This window comes from Cottoperca gobio, chromosome 6 (assembly GCF_900634415.1).
Source record: "Cottoperca gobio chromosome 6, fCotGob3.1, whole genome shotgun sequence".
NCBI lineage: Eukaryota > Metazoa > Chordata > Actinopteri > Perciformes > Bovichtidae > Cottoperca > Cottoperca gobio.
Genome location: NC_041360.1, coordinates 26,418,315 through 26,435,669, shown reverse-complemented (window position 1 = coordinate 26,435,669; position 17,355 = coordinate 26,418,315). Strand labels below are relative to the sequence as shown.

At 41.4% G+C, this 17,355-nt stretch overlaps 1 pseudogene; it reads right to left on the bottom strand.

The window, feature by feature from the left end:
• Positions 1-2,210: 2,210 nt before the first annotated feature.
• Positions 2,211-7,398, bottom strand: LOC115009215 (E3 ubiquitin-protein ligase TRIM21-like; annotated as a pseudogene).
• Between the last annotated feature and the right edge of the window lie 9,957 nt (positions 7,399-17,355).

Below are 17,355 nucleotides of genomic sequence, written 5' to 3'. Positions count from 1 at the left end.
ATCAGGAAACCTGCACAATGTGTTCCAGCTGAAACATTTTCTGAACATATTACATTTTCTTTTGTAGAAAAGAAAAGAATAGTAGTTACAGTACTATCACTGAAACATGTTTGAAGCTCATTCATTGACATTAGTGTCTTCAGGGAGTAACACGATGACTCTGTGTTGTACGAAGCCTCACACTGTTCGGAAATAATGAATGAAACCACAAAATGAACCTCAGCGTAGCTTTTTCTTTTGTCTTAGCTGAAAGTTAAAAAGCTAACATAACAGATATAACCTGTGCTGCTTATGTTCTGTCTAATTATTGTTAATGAATCTTTCTTTCAGTCAATAATCCAAGAAACTGGAGCTGAAACAAAGCAGAAGCCACACTGACGTCACATATTGACTTCTGCTAGCTTAGAGCTAATCTGCAGCTTAACAATTGAAAACATTAATTGATCACAGTTGTGTTATTTTTTAGGTTTAGCTAAGAGGCGCGAAAAAAAAGATTTGTCATTTCTACGGAGCCGTCGTGTGTCGTAGAATTATATAAAGTAATCTGTTCACACTAACTAATAATTGTTGCTCTCAATTTCCTATCAATCAGATCTAAATGAGCCAACAAACAATCATTTGACACCATGTTAACATCCATAAACATTTCTGTTTCTTCATCTCTTCTCCAAACACGTGTCAGTTTGAACAGTAAATGCAGCCTGATGAAGTGTTTGTTGGTAAAGTGCAGCTGTGTACATGTTGAAATGCTGTGTCTGTTACTGTATTAACTGTCAGTCTAAAGGCTTCACACCAGCATTTATCTCTTTTATTTCAAATCCTAGCAGATTTCATCTGAAACATTGTTTTCTAAATTCCTCTCAAAACATGTCGCATAATAAAAATGATTAAATAAGTTAAAAATACAGTTTTGATAAACCTCACAAATCTCTTTTGATGGCCATGTTGCCTCATTCAGACTTTTCTCTGACTCTTTGACTTTGACTCCTGATCTTCCTCCGTTTGTTTTGTGGTTTCTCAGGTTTGGCTTTAGTCTTGTTTACGTCAGCGCTGTGAACTTTTCTCTGTTGTCTTTCGGATTTAATGCTTTTATAAAATGGTGTCATTGTACAAATTGGTGTCATTTTTAAAATGAAATTATTGATGTTCTTAAAATGTGATGTACATTCTTTTGAATAAGTAAAATCAAATGTCAAACACTGACAGTCTGCTGTTGTTGTTTCTGCGCAGTACCTGCTGCAGCCTGTAGGTGTCAGTAGAGAGTCACCTGCAGCTTCTTCTTCTGTGGTTTCAGAAGGAAAGTTTGTCTTTTTAAAGATTAAATAAGGAGACTGTGAACCACATATTTAATATAAGCAGTAAATGAATATTCACAGTAATAATTATTATTTTCGATGACTTTAAACAAACATTAAAGTTGGAAGATATGAATTATAAAGCACCTTATTCCCAGTTTAAGGGTTTAATATTATTACTTCACAATTAGTTTTGAGCCAAACATCAGCAGACTTTTTATTTGCATCAGTTTGCTGCTCCAGATTCAACCCGAGCGATGATTCAAATGTGTGTCACTGCTGCGGGTCATTTAACAGAAGTCTTGTTTCTGTCATAATGTTTTACAGCCTTCAGTATCAGCAGCTTTTATTATCAGACAAGAAATATTATCCTCACACATCTGAACTTTCCAAGTGCCGTTGCACCAAGTGGATCAAATTCTGATTTAAAAAATGTTCCCGGGAATAATCACAGAGAGTAAATGATATATTAAAGGTCATTTTGGGGGTGAAGTATTAATTTAACACGTAAGTAAGTCATTTTACAATACGTCAGATTTTAGTGATTATAAATCAATAATAAAAAACATTCAGTTCAAATAATCTACATAAACATGAACATAATATCCTTTTATAATGATAATATAATTACAATTATGATATATATAATTTGTCCCGCTGATCAAGAGACTTTAAAGACTTTATTTATCTGAAGGAGAATCTTCTGAACACAGAAAGGAAACTTCATCACAAACATTCAACACATCTGGAGATACATGAGGAGGAAGAACTGTAATCTGAGAAGCAACTAAAGCTGTCACACAAATGTAGTGAAGTAAAAGTATAAGTAGCATAAAGTGGAAAAAGTCAAGTACAACTTTGAGGAACTTGTACTTTACTTCAGTAGAGTACTTGAGTAAATGTAAAAAAGACAAATCCAGTAGAAACCTTTTTTAATTTTTACTCCGTTGAGGATTTCTTGACTTTGTTGAAACAATACAAACAGTCTGCAGAGAGGTGGACAATATGAAGTGGAAATAACACAACAGATTGAGACACATTGTTTTCTTCTTCTCTGGTGTGTACAACTACTGCAGCTGAATGTTTTATGATCAGATCTCAATGATGTTCCAAGTTACTGTCAATTTATTTTGTATCAACGTGATTCAAGAATGAATCCTTAAGTTACCCCTGAAAACATCCCAGACAGAGATCCCTTCATGTGTCCCTTCAGTGGACATTGTAAAAGCTAAAACCCTTAAAAGACTTTGTTGAAAAGTTCTCATTAACAATTAAGGAGTGCATGACTTCCCCCAGCAAATGTGTCAGAGGACAAGGCTTCTTATACAAACAATGATCAGACAATAAAACGTTTTGGAATTTCACACCCAGAGATTTAAGGAACTGTTTTTCTGCTGATGCAACAGTGTTAAAGGCAGGTAATGCAGTCATGAGAAGAAACTAGACGACATTAGCAAATATCAATCAGTGTTGTAACATCTGTGTATTGTAAGAGTAAGTATCAACGTGTGCATCAAAGAAAAACATTACAGAAAAGATGCAAAAGAACACATCGATCAGAATCTGAATAAAATCCACAATGCATACACCATAGAAACAACACATGTATTACATTATGTGATAGTGAATCTTTCTGTAGAACATCACATGTTGGTTCTACTCAGTGTGATTGACAGGAGAGATGATCAGAGGGGCAGAGTTTTTACCACCATCATTAACACCAGGGACTGAAGTATGGGTAGAGTTTCTCAGTGAATGTGCAGCCAGTAAAGGAGTAGATCAGAGCTGCAGCATCAACATCATAAAAGGAGACCAGACCCTCCTCATAATCCACAAACACCCCCACCTTCTCAGGCTCAGACTCCAGAGAGAGAGTGACTGCAGGGTCAGCAGAAGCTGTGTACTCATTTACATTCCTCAAACGTATCGTCCAGTAACCTTTCTGAGGAGACACTGTGATGTTTCCCTTCCTGTTGATGGACTCTCTGGCCACTCCTAACCTCCACCCAGTCTTCTCTTTAACCTGAACCTCGTAATAAAATTTCCTGAAGAGAAACTCTGCTTTGCTAAAACACAAACACAAGGATCAAATCTCTCTGGATTGTCTGGGAGACTCTTCCTCACATCACCAAGTTTAACTTGTTTTCCATCATCAGACAGGATGAGTTTGGGATGTGCTGTATGAAGGTCGAGTGTCAGATCCACTGCAGACTGATGGACCCTCTTCAGCTCGAGCAGCTTCTTCATCTGTTCACTGAGCGTCTCCTCCAGCTGACTCACAGCTCTCCTCACAGTCCCCTCATATGAAGGTAGACGGACGCTGACTTCTGTCCAGTCCTTGGTGAGTGGAGCAGCGTTCAGGGACGTGAAGCTTTGGAGGAGGTGGAGATGATCTTCAGATGTTGAGAGCTGCTCCACCTCAGTGCTTCTCTTCTTCAGCTCAGAGATTTCCTGTTCCAGCTCTCTGATGAAGCCTTCAGCCTGTTTCTCTGTCTCTCTCTGCTTCTCTTTGACTGTGTGGATGAGCTCGGCCTGGCTTCTCTCAACAGACTCCTTCAGAGCGGTGAAGACCTGAACACCACCTGCTATCTCTCTGTCTGCATCTTCCTTATTGAGCTCCACTGAGCGTTTCATCTCCTGAATCTTCAGTTGTCTCTTCTGGATCATCTGCTGAATGTCAGCCTCTGTCTTCTCCAGCTCGACCTTCTTTCCTTCATATTCTTCCTTCAGAGGAACAACATCATGTGTCTTGTGGTCTAAAACAGTGCAGAGCATGCAGACACACATCTGGTCGGTCTTACAGAACAGCTCCAGCTGTTTATCGTGCTTCGTACACATGCTGCCTTCCAGGTTCTCCACAGGGTCGATCAGCTGATGTCTTTTCAGGCCTGTCCTTGTCAGATGAGGCTCCAGGTGAGTCTCACAGTAGGAGTCCAGACACACCAGGCAGGACTTCAGGGCCTTCAGTTTGGTTCCAGTGCAGACGTCACAGGGAACGTCTCCTGGTTTAACAACTTGTGTCTCTGAGCTGCTGCTGCTGGCTTTCTGTTGAGCTGACTGTCTGAACTGAGCAGCCACCTCAGAGATGAAGGTATTGACCCGCAGCTCAGGTCTTGTGTTGAAAACCTCTTTACAGTTGGGACACTGACACTGGACATTACCCTCCCAGTGTTCAGTGATGCAGGTTTTACAGAAGTTGTGTCCACAGTGTAAGGTGACTGGATCAGTGAACACATCCAGACAGATGGAGCACAGAAACTGATCTGCAGTCAGCAGACAGCTGGCAGCAGACATATCTACACTCTGAGGACAAAAGAAAGTGGAAAAACAAAACTGTACATAAATATGATTTAATAATTTGTTAAATATAATCAAAGAATGATTAGTGGAATAAAAGGAGTGATCCAGAACTATGTTGATATATTATATGAAGTGGAGCTCAGATGTGCACCGAGGTGGTATTTCTATGAGATCACCAAGCTCAGAAGATAAGTGATTACATGGAGATCTTTATTGGATTCCATCTGTATGTTTACATCTTTTTTGAAGCCCTCCTCTGGCTGATCCCTGCCTGCTGCCAGTCACTGATATGACTGTAACATTTAAACCAAAGTCCCACCGGGGAGCGGTGAAGTGCGGTGTGCGGCCAAACAGAAGTTGTGGATAGTTTAACTTTTTGCAGCCAAGTGAAGCGAGAGAGCACCCACAGCCAATCAGTAAACTGATTCCTGTGACTGCTGGGACATGTTGACCTGTGTTACAAATAATGACTTCCCCCTTAAACACATGAACGGCTGCAGAATAATGTACTTATAAGCTACACTTCAACTGAACTCTTGTGAATCTGGCGTTTAGTTGTTTGTTAGTTATTCAAATAAAGAAAATAATAAATAATAATGAGAAAGTCTGATGTTTTAAGTGTTGCAGTGATATCATCTCAAACTCTCTGGTTCTTGTTAATATCATAAAAACTTTAAAATCATAATATAATTCTATTTTAAACCCTCTCTGAGTATAGCTGAGGGGATGAGTTCATACTGGTTGTTGAAAGACAGGAAATATTATCAGCGTTACTTCCTGACAGCTTCAACTAGAAACAGTGAGATTGAGAAATAAGGTTCCTTACCAAAGTGTGTAACACTTATATACATTTTAAAATGTCAATATTATGTCTTTTTTATAAGCAATGCAAAAAGTGAGCCATATAATCAGATACTTCACTCTGTACAACCCAAAAAGTATCTATGATTCAGGTTCTACGTCGTGTAATAAACTTCTGTTCAATACAGGAAATGGGCCTGAGAGTGTAAATTAGCTTCAGCTAATGCTAGCTGTGACTGTATTCTGTCAAACCTTAACTACAAAGAGTTCAGTCACTGTGGTTTGGTTTTGACCTGTTTTGTATTTCTGGCCTTCTTACACTTTTATATCTAAAGTGACACATTTCTACAGCATAATATTCTGTATCTGGTAAAACGGATGTAAACAGTCAGATTGTGATTTGAACTAAACTGTGATCACATGTTTAGTCGGTGCATTTGTCTCTGTAGGGCAGTGTACTCACCAGTGTTGGACAGATTCTGCTGTGTTGTTGAGAGAAGCCTGCTGGATGTAGTTGAATGTTTCTTTAGAGAGAAACAGAGAATTGTGTCGACTGCAGCTCTGCTGTCATTCAGATATACTTTAACTTTCAATTCTGTGAAGTTGAAGCTCCTCTTTCTGTGTTGCTCCACCTCTCAGTGGCCTGACGCCAACAGGGAGTGGAGGAAGACTTCAGATCCTTTACTGAAGTAACAGTTCTCTTACAGCACTGTGAAACTACTCCACTACAAGTAAAATCACTAGTCATGGAATGGCCATAAACAAACACGACGACAAACACCATGTTCGAACATAAGGATGCTCAAAAGTGTACGTGGTACCAGAGCACCATAGGCCAAAGGTCAATGATCGATTTTGTGATCGCATCATCTGATCTGAGGCCGCATGTTTTGGACACTCGGGTGAAGAGAGGGGCGGAGCTGTCAACTGATCACCATCTGGTGGTGAGTTGGATCAAGGGGTGGGGGAAGACTGTGGACAGACCTGGTAAGCCCAAACGGGTAGTGCGGGTGAAATGGGAACGTCTGGAGGAAGCCCCATGTCCAGGAGATCTTCAACTCATACCCCCTGCGGAGCTTTTCAGACATCCCTGTGGAGGTTGGGGGCATTGAACCTGAGTGGGCTATGTTCAAAACCTCTAGTGCTGAAGCTACTGTACCAATACCAACAACTCAACAGCAATAACGCATACTACTAACAACAACCCACAAATTGTGCATTGTTTAGAGCGGTTATAAAGTGTTGAGGCGCTCAAATTCAAAACTGTCTCAACCTGTCAGAATCGAGACGAGGCAGTGGCAGCGAATCACCTGATTGGACCGCAAACCAGTCCGGTGATTCATTCAGGAAATTAAGCAGTTACTGCTTCGGACGTCATATGTCACGTAATTTGAAGCAAGCTTCGAAGCAGTGGTTCTATGTAATTGTAGTCCAGACGAGGAGATTAACAAAAAGAGGGCTTTATTCCAAAAAGTTTACGAAATCACAAAATAAGGCAAAAAGTAAAACACAAACCGGGACGACACGGGGAGCACGAGGAAGCACGAAGAGACATCTGCAAGGGTGACACTTAGATGAAGAACTGACCCGGAACACTGGGAAAGACAGGGATATATACACACAGACCTACTCAGGAGGCCGGTGGAAAGGCCGGACTGGGAGAGAAGCTAAAACACAAGGGCAAGGTGAACGGACACAGGAGGAACAAATCAACAATCACAGAGGGAAAAACACACAGACAGGAAGTACAACTAGACATGACATAAGGGGGAGTGAACACTTTCAGGACAGGGGAGGACCCAAATGCAGAAAACAGACGAGGTTTTAACAAAAAGCGAGCCTTTAATAAAACAAAGCTGAATCAAAAAATACAAAGTAACAAATAAAACTGAAAAAACCCAAACCAACCAGAGCTAGACACGGTGTGGACACTGGGTAGACACGAAGTAGACACGAGGAAGCACGGCAGGTAACAGGCCGGTAACAGGCACATAATATGAAAGATGATCCGACAAGGCAAACTGGGATAGACAGGGATATATACACAGACACCAAATGAGGGAACAAGACACAGCTGGAGGAGAAAGGCAAAGACACAAGGGCAGGGTAAATGGACACAGGAGGAACACATTAACAATCAGAAAGGGAGTGAAAACACACAGACAGGAAGTACAACTAGATCGTGAAAGAACCCCCCTCTAAAGGGACGGATCCCAGACGTCCCAAAAGTAAAAAAAAACAGCAGGGTGGGGGGGCCTGGCAAAGGGAGCACTGGGACAGGGGTCTCGAGAGGCGAAGGGAGCACTGGGACTGGGGTCTCGAGAAGCGAAGGGAGCACTGGGACCACAGGGTGCGAGGGGAGCGCAGGGACAGGGGTCTCGAGAGGCAGCAGAGGGACAGCTGGGGTCTCGAGAGGCAGCAGGGGGACAGCTGGGGTCTCAGCGGGGACTGAGGTCTGCAGAGGTCCGGCAGCAACGGGAAGAACTCAGAGAGAACTGAGAGTCCGTGCACAGATATATAATACTGTGTGTGTGTGTGTGTGTGTGTGTGTGTGTGTGTGTGTGTGTGTGTGTGTGTGTGTGTGTGTGTGGGTATAGACGGAATCGGAGTATCGGGCTTCCGGTGGAATCGCAATACATGCTGAGGTGGCAAGCGTTGAGACCAGGAGAAAGAGTTGCAGTCTTACACACTTCTCTGTGCTTCTTTCAGGGCAGTCACCCACTCAAATCCCCATAGTGACTGTGTCTGCCCCACGACCACTGAAACTAATAAAATCTATGGTTAACAGAAGAGGAGTTATCCATGAAAACCTAATTAAAATAAACACCACCGCTGCAAAAGTGCAACTAAATCGAAAAATTAAATGTGGGCTCTTAAACATCAGATCTGTATCAACGAAAGCTGGATTGGTAAATGATTTAATATCAGATAATAAGATTGATTTATTTTGTCTCACTGAAACCTGAGACATGAAGAATATGTCTAAATGAATCCACTCCACCTGGTCATATTAATACTCACATTCCTCGAGGTACAGGCCGAGGAGGTGGAGTTGCGGCCATATTTGACTCAAACCTCTTGATCAATCCTAAACCTAAACTAAACTATAACTCTTTTGAAAGCCTTGTTCTTACGCTCTCAAACCCAACATGGAAAACAATAAAGCCAGTTTTATTTGTTACTGTGTACTGCCCTCCTGGTCCGTATTCTGAAGTTCTATCTGAATTCTCAGAATTTTTACCAAGTTTAGTCCTTAAAACAGATAAAGTAATTATTGTAGGTGACTTTAATATTCATGTGGATGTTGATAGTGACAGCCTTAATAATGCATTTATCTCAATATTAGATTCAATTGGGTTCAGTCAGAATGTACATGAACCAACTCACTGTTTAAACCACACTCTGGACTTTGTTCTGGGATATGGTGTTGAAATTGAAAGCTTATCAGTGTGTCCACATAATCCTCTTTTATCAGACCATTTTTTAATAACTTTTGACGTCCTGTTACTGGACTACAAGCCAGCAGGCAAAATATCCTATGCTCGATGTTTATCTGAAAGTACTGTGACTAAATTTAAGGAAGTGATTCCATCAGCACTTAATTCAATACCAGGACTCAATATCAATATAACGGAGGACTCCAATGCTAACTTTAGTCCCTCCCAAATTAATCATCTTGTTGATAGCGCTGCAGCCTCACTGCAAATAACACTTGACTCTGTCGCTCCTCTAAAGAAGAAGATCATAAAACAGAAAAAGAAAGCTCCATGGCTTAATTTACAAATCCGCAAACTAAAACAAAAGTCGAGAAATCTTGAAAGTAAATGGCGTTCCACTAAATTGGAAGAATCTCGTTTAGTCTGATTAGATCATCTTAAAACTTATAAGAAGGCTCTCCGTAATGCAGAGCAGCTTATTACTCTTCCTTAATAAGAAAATAAGAACAACCCCAGGTTTCTGTTCAGCACTGAAGCTGACAGAGAGCCACAGCTCTACAGAGCCTTCTGTTCCTATATCTCTCAGTAGTGACGACTACATGAGCTTCTTTAACGATAAAATTATAATTATTAGAGACAAAATGAATCTCCTCCTGCCCTCAATTGGTAATGACTTAACTTCAACCTCCGGAACCTTTAAAACATCTGTAACTCCTGAAATATATCTAGACTGTTTTACTCCAATCAACCTTAACCAACTAACTTCAACAATCTCATCGTCTAAGCCATCAACCTGTCTTTTAGACCCGATTCCAACTAAACTGTTGAAAGAAGTTTTACCCTTAATTAACACCTCGTTATTAAATATGATCAACCTGTCTCTATTATCTGGCTACGTACCAAAATCCTTTAAAGTAGCTGTAATAAAACCACTTCTTAAAAAGCCTAGTCTTGATCCAGAGGTTTTAGCCAACTATAGGCCGATATCTAACCTTCCCTTTCTCGCTAAGATCCTTGAGAAAGCAGTCGCAAAACAGTTGTGTGACTTTTTACATAATAATAGTTTATTTGAGGTTTTTCAATCTGAATTTAGAGTTCATCATAGCACAGAGACGGCACTGGTGAAAGTTACCAATGACCTTCTAATGGCATCAGACAAAGGACTTGTCTCTGTTCTTGTCTTGTTAGACCTCAGTGCTGCTTTCGACACTGTTGATCAGGACATTCTACTACAGAGACTGGAACATTGTGTTGGCATAAAAGGAACCGCACTAAGCTGGTTCAAGTCCTATTTATCTGAGCGATCTCAATTTGTACTTGTTAACGATAAATCCTCCATGACAGCCAAAGTCAGTCTTGGAGTTCCGCAGGGTTCTGTACTTGGACCGATTCTATTCACCTTATATATGCTTCCTTTGGGCAATATTATAAGGAACCACTCTATAAACTTTCATTGTTATGCGGATGATACCCAATTATATCTATCAATTAAACCAGACGAAACCAATCAATTGACTAAACTTCAAACCTTAAGGACATAGAAACTTGGATGTCTAGCAACTTTTTGATGTTAAACACAGACAAAACTGAAGTTATTATACTTGGCCCTAAACGCCTCCGAAACGCATTTTCTAATGACATAGAAGCTCTGGATGGCATTAACTTGGCCTCCAGCACCACTGTAAGGAGTCTTGGCGTCATCTTTGGTCAGGATCTGTCTTTTAACTCGCACATAAAACAAATCTCAAGGACTGCCTTCTTTCATCTACGTAACATTGCAAAAGTAAGACACATCCGGTCTCAAGATGATGCAGAAAAACTAGTCCATGCATTTGTTACTTCAAGGCTGGATTACTGCAACTCATTGTTATCAGGTTGTCCCAAAAAGTCGCTTAAGACTCTTCAGTTGATCCAAAATGCAGCAGCACGTGTATTGACAAGAACAAGTAAACGGGATCATATTACTCCTGTGTTAGCTGCTCTGCACTGGCTCCCGGTAAAATACAGAATAGAATTCAAAATCCTTCTCCTGACTTACAAAGCAATTAATGGTCAGGCTCCAGCATATCTTAAAGATCTCATAGTACCTTATAAACCAACTAAAGCATTGCGCTCCCAGACTGCAGGGTTATTTGTAGTTCCTAGAGTCTCTAAGAGTACAATAGAAGCCAGAGCCTTCAGCTATCAAGCTCCTCTCCAGTGGAATCAGCTTCCAGTTTGTGTTCGGGAGGCAGACACCCTCTCTACATTTAACCCTTTAACACCTAAGCCTAAAAAGCCTCAACATTTTCGCCTGGACTTTTTTGCTTATTTTGACTATAAAAAGGTCAGAAAATGTCCTGTGAGTAAGTGCTTTTGCCCATTTTCCAACAATACCTGGAACTTTCCATATCTGGCAGTCAATTAGAATTTATAGCATGTTATGAGAATGTAATAACAGTTTAAAATGAAGAGAAACACAAAAGCGGAATTTGAATTTAGTGGTTTAGTGAACAAAAAACACTGCAATTGTACATGAATAAGAGATTTAACTAGTTATATTTGAAGTTTGAAATGTATACAACTATTTCCAGTAAAAGCTTTGAGTCTTTTACTCTTACATCTGCAAAAACAGGCCATAAAATGGAAAATATGTCCAGGCGTTTTTCCCCACGCAGGGTAATTCTCTCCTCTCTGAGTGTCCCTTCACATGCAGAGGTCTTGGTGGTACTGCCAGGGACTGTTCCTGTTGCTCCTGTTTTCTCTGGGTCACTCATATGAAGATTAGATCAAATGGCCATGAACTGTCCTGTACAGTCTGGGGACATGACAGTGGCAGGGAATGACACAAGGAAAATGGTTTGCTTACACCAAAAGTTGCTCATCTTTCTGCAGGTCCAAAACTGACATGTACAGCAACATGCCTATGGACTTCTTCATTTCTTCTGGAGTTATTTCAGTCCAGATGAACTTTCTCCCTCTCTCCAGGCTTTTGGCTGCATTCTTGTTTGTTTATTCACAGAGGAGTTTGAAAACTGCACCATCAAAGTGGGAATAAATGTTACCTGGTGCTGGGTTTCCCATATTGAGAGGGGGTTGGACACCTGGGGTCCATCATCGGGCTCTGCCTCAGTCTGCCATCTTGTGGTGTGATGTGATGAGGGGCTTCTGTGTCTGACAGCATCACCAGATCATCCAGCATCCCCACAGCTCCCTCTATAGGCCTGAATGTGATCTCTGGTAACACCTCGTGATGTCTGGTGACACCTCCTCCTCTGCCGCTCCAGCTTGCACACAGCCTTGAACAACTTGAAGAAGACGTGCACATTTACACCTATAACATACAATTACACACCTAGTACAATCTTACAGACTTGGTACACTGTTCTATCAAAGTCACCACGCAATACAAGTGTTGATTTACATACCGTCTTGCTTCCATTTGAATTAAATCCGCTGTTTTCCGGCTCCATTTCTCCGCAGTGTTGTTTGTGTCGTCGGTGACACATTCGGTGTTAAAGGGTTAAGAGTAGGCTAAAGACTTTCCTTTTTGATAAAGCTTATAGTTAGGGCTGGCTCAGGTTTGCTCTGGATCAGCCCCTAGTTATGCTGCTATAGGCTTAGACTGCCGGGGGACACCTCCCTGCTCTCTTCCTTCTCTTCCTCTCTCCTCCCCTCCCTCTCTATCTGTATGCATTTCTGTAAATGTATGTTACTAACTCATCATCCGGGGCATCATCCCCGGAGTTTCTGTGTCTCATGTGGCAGGTTGCCACTGATAAAGTTTACATCAGGATGAGGAATCGTGGCCGCGCCTGCTGCCCTGGTCCTGCTGGACACTGGGAAGCCTTTTTGACATTTTCCTGGATTCATCCAAACTTTCTCTTTTTCAACACATCATTTTCTGTCAAATGTTGTATTTGTACTATGTTGTTTATCCTGTACACACGACATCTATTGCACGTCTGTCCGTCCTGGGAGAGGGATCCCTCCTCAGTCTCTCCCTGAGGTTTCTTCCATTTTTCCCCCTTTAATTATGGGGTTTCTTTTAGGAAGTTTTTCCTTGTGCGATGCGAGGGTCTAAGTTGTTGTTTGGATCTACCTACGTGTGTGAGGAGACGTTCAGCGTGATGAACAAATCACGCCACAGATCCCACTTAACTGATGAACACCTGAGATCTGTCCTGAGAATTGCCACAACCAAACTGACACCAAACTTTGATGTCAACAGCACTGTTCCCACTGAAATTAAATGTAAGCTTTATTTTATTTTTAGGTAATGGCTTTTACTTGTGATGTATATTAGTTCACACAAACACTCTCCATCTATTTACTACTAGCCCGGCCCGTCTGTCAAATTTTAAAACTCATTGTGGCCCTGCTCACCACTGGGATAGATGAGTCTAGTCCACCCTCCAACACAGTAGGTGGCGGTCATTCATCTTAACGCTGGTTGCCACCCGCCGTAAAACCAACGAAGAAGAAGCCATGCAGCGGAAGTAAACAGTACAGGCACTACTAGCGTTAGCTCAGCTCTGTGGATGAATGAAACTAGCAGGGAGACGCTGTTGTAGTCGTTGCGTGGATGAATATTTGACTTCTAGTTCAGCAACAATGTCTTCAGTTGAGTGTTTGAGAGAGTTTGTCAACGAGCGACTAAATGCTGCTGCTGAAGAAATATTCGGAGTTTTCCAAGAAGCTGTCGTCGAGTACGAGGCAGAGATCCATCGTCTGCGCAGACTGCTGGATGTCGTTTGGAAACCGGAAATAAAGTTACACAGGACTAGGTGAGTAACACGTAATAACACAAAACGGAGGAATTGTATGTATATTTAGCCCCATGTGTTTTAATAGGTTACGTTACTGGTACTAATGTTCTCGCATGTCTGCTAGTAGTATCCTATTCCTTTTGTTCTCTGTCCCTCCAGAGCTCCCACAGCAACATGTCTGTAAGGAGGAGGAGGAGGTCCTCTCTGACCAGCAGCTCTGTGTTCAGGAGAGGAACTCCAGTCTGGACCAAGAGGACCCAGAGCCTCCACAGATTAAAGAGGAGCAGGAGGAACTCTGCACCAGTCAGGAGGGAGAGCAGCTTGTACTGAAGCAGGAGACTGATACCTTTATGTTGACTCCTCCTGATGAGGAAAGTGACCACCAGCTCCTCTCTCACAACTCTCATGTAGCTGAGAGCCAAGATCAGAACGGAGGCAAGCATGGAGACTCAGGCTCAACTAATGCAGAGCCAAGTCAACAGAATCTACATCATGAAAGCACAAGTCATACTAACAATGTAGACAACCCTCATCTGCCAGAGATGCACTGTGATACTCACACAGGTAAACAGCCTTTAAAATGTGACACGTGTGGAAGAGACTTTCAGAAGAAATCATTACTAGAGAAACATCTGAGAACCCACACAGGTGAGAAGCCTTTTGCATGCAACACGTGTGGGAAAAGATTTACTCAGAAATCATCATTGAACTATCATATAAGAAGCCACACAGGTGAGAAGCCTTTTGCATGCAACACATGTGGGAGAGCTTTCTCAAATAATGGTTACTTGGTAATCCACATGAGAATCCACACAGGTGAGAAGCCATATTCCTGCAACACGTGTGGGAAAAGTTTCACTCAGAAAACAGCATTGATCTATCATATAAGAATCCACACAGGTGAGAAGCCATTTTCCTGCAACACGTGTGGGAAAAGATTCACTCGGAAATCATCATTGATCTCTCATATAGGAATCCATATTCTTGGAAGTCTTGCAAAAAATCATTCCAGCGTAATGATACCTTGAAAGTCCACATGAGAACGCACAGGGGGGAAAGCTGCATCAGTGCAGCACAGAGGGTCCAGATGCAGCCGTGATGGAGGACATGGCTGCATCTCTTAATAAGTGTTGGATCACACACTATGTCTACACACTACCTCAGCAATGAGCTCACTGAGGTTATTTCTTCGTTAGAGGAAGATTGTCCGTCTGTTTTGTGTTATTGGATTGCAATGGGATAGTGCTTGATCACCTGAACGTACAGGTGTAAATGTAGCCGTGATGGAGGACATGGCTGGTGGGATGCTGGGCTTCAGAAGCTCGTGTGTAATGCATACTGGTACATGCAGGCGGTCCCTGCACGGCTCCGCCAGCAGGAGAACTCAGCTTTAGGATTCAGGGGGATCTATTGGCAGAAATGGAATATACCGTATTCATAACTATGTTTTCTTTTGTGTACAATCACCTGAAACTAAGAATCGTTGTGTTTTCATTAGATTAGAATGAGCCCTTCATCTCTACATGAGGAGCGTGTCCTCTTCCACTGAGACCCCCATGTTGCCTCTGTAGCCGATGTATGAATGATAACATGTTTTATATTTCACAAACATCCATTTGTTCATATTTTGTTAGAATAATACTCCTTTTTGTGTATTTATTTCGAGGAGTCTTATTTTGTTAAACATGCTTTTATTTTGATACTCCTGAAACCGGCACTTTCTGCGGGTTCGCGCCACTTTCGGGACACTGTTGGAGGTTCCGCTGAAGAGAGGGGGGCATGTCCAAACACCCTGACAGTGACGTTACTGTATGATGGTGACTTAACGTGTTTCAGTTAGTTTCATTGTTATATTATATTTTATTCATTTTATTATATTCACCAAACATGTGGAGGACTCAAACATACCTGCAGAGTTCTGTGCTTACCTTATTTCACAGTAGTTGTAAACAAGCCCGTGTAGTTTTTCCTTCTCTTTTAATGAGTTTGGTGTTTCCTTTTGTTAAAACAGGTAAAAATATCAACACAATCTCAACAGTTTCCTTTGTTTTCATTCTGTACGTTCATAAATGCAACAGATATAGTATAACTATATATAAAACCTATAAGCTGTGTTATCAAAGGTCTGAGTGGACGCTGATGGAAGGAAGCAACATTTTAAAGTGACTCCTGAAGACAGAAACATATTAGAACATCAGTTAAAGACATTACATGTTGCTCATAATGCAGTAAGACCCATTTCAGAGTCATGTATACAATATTATTGTATTATCATTATTGATGCATTAATGTGTTCACTTTAATGTTGCAGCTGGTGAAGGTGGAGCTCATTGTCATTACTTTATATACTGCTGGGTAGATTTCACCAAAGGATCATTAAAGCATTATCATCTTTACCCATTATAATACATCATAATCTATTTGATGATCATATTTTTGATTTATTAATCTGCAAACTAACTAAAGGTATCAAATACATGGAGTAGAGTAAAATAAACAATGTTTCCCTCTGAGATGTAGTGGAGTATAAGTATAATACAACCATCAAATGCAAAGTACAAGTACATGTGTACTTAATAAAGCACTTGAGTAAATGTGCTTACAGGACTGTCTCAGAAAATTAGAATATTGTGATAAAGTTCTTTATTTTCTGTAATGCAATTAAAAAAACAAAATGTCATACATTCTGGATTCATTACAAATCAACTGAAATATTGCAAGCCTTTTATTATTTTAATATTGCTGATTATGGCATACAGCTTAAGAAAACTCAAATATCCTATTTCTAAATATTAGAATATCATGAAAAAGTATACTAGTAGGGTGTTCAACGAATCACTTGAATCGTCTAATTAACTCGGAAACACCTGCAAGGGTTTCCTGAGCCTTGAAAAACACTCAGCTTGGTTCAGTAAACTAAATCACAAGTATGGGGAAGACTGCTGATCTGACTGCTGTCCAGAGGACCATCATTGACACCCTCCATCAGGAGGGTAAGACACAAAAAGAAATGTCTCAAAGAGCAAGCTGTTCACAGAGTGCAGTTTCAAAGCACATCCACAAAAAGTCTGTTGGAAGGGGGAAATGTGGCAGGAAACGCTGCACAACCAAGAGAGATGACCGCAGCCTTAACAGCATTGTGAAGAAGAGTCGCTTCCAGAATTTGGGGGAGCTTCAAAGACAGTGGACTGAAGCTGGAGTCCAGGTATCAAAAGCCACTGTTCACAGACGTGTCCGGGAAATGGGCTACAATAGCCGTATTCCCATGGTCAAGCCACTTCTGAACTCAAGACAACGGAAGAAGCGTCTGACTTGGGCTATGGAAAAGAAGCACTGGACAGTTGCAGAGTGGTCCAAAGTCCTCTTTTCAGACGAAAGCAAGTTTTGTATTTCATTTGGAAGTCAAGGCGCCAGAGTCTGGAGAAAGGCTGGAGAGGAGCAAAATCCAAGTTGCTTGAAATCCAGTGTGAAGTTCCCACAGTCAGCGATGGTTTGGGGAGCCATGTCAGCTGCTGGTGTTGGTCCACTGTGTTTCATCAAGCCCAGAGTAATGCAGCTGTGTACCAAGAGATTTTAGAGCACTACATGCTTCCGTCTGCTGAAAAGCTCTATGGAGATGAGGAATTCATTTTCCAGCATGATCTGGCACCTGCCCACAGTGCCAAAACCACCAGTAACTGGTGTACTCACCATGGCATTACTGTCCTCGATTGGCCCTGCCAATTCCCCTGACCTGAACCCCATAGAGAATATGTGGGGTATTGTGAAGAAGAA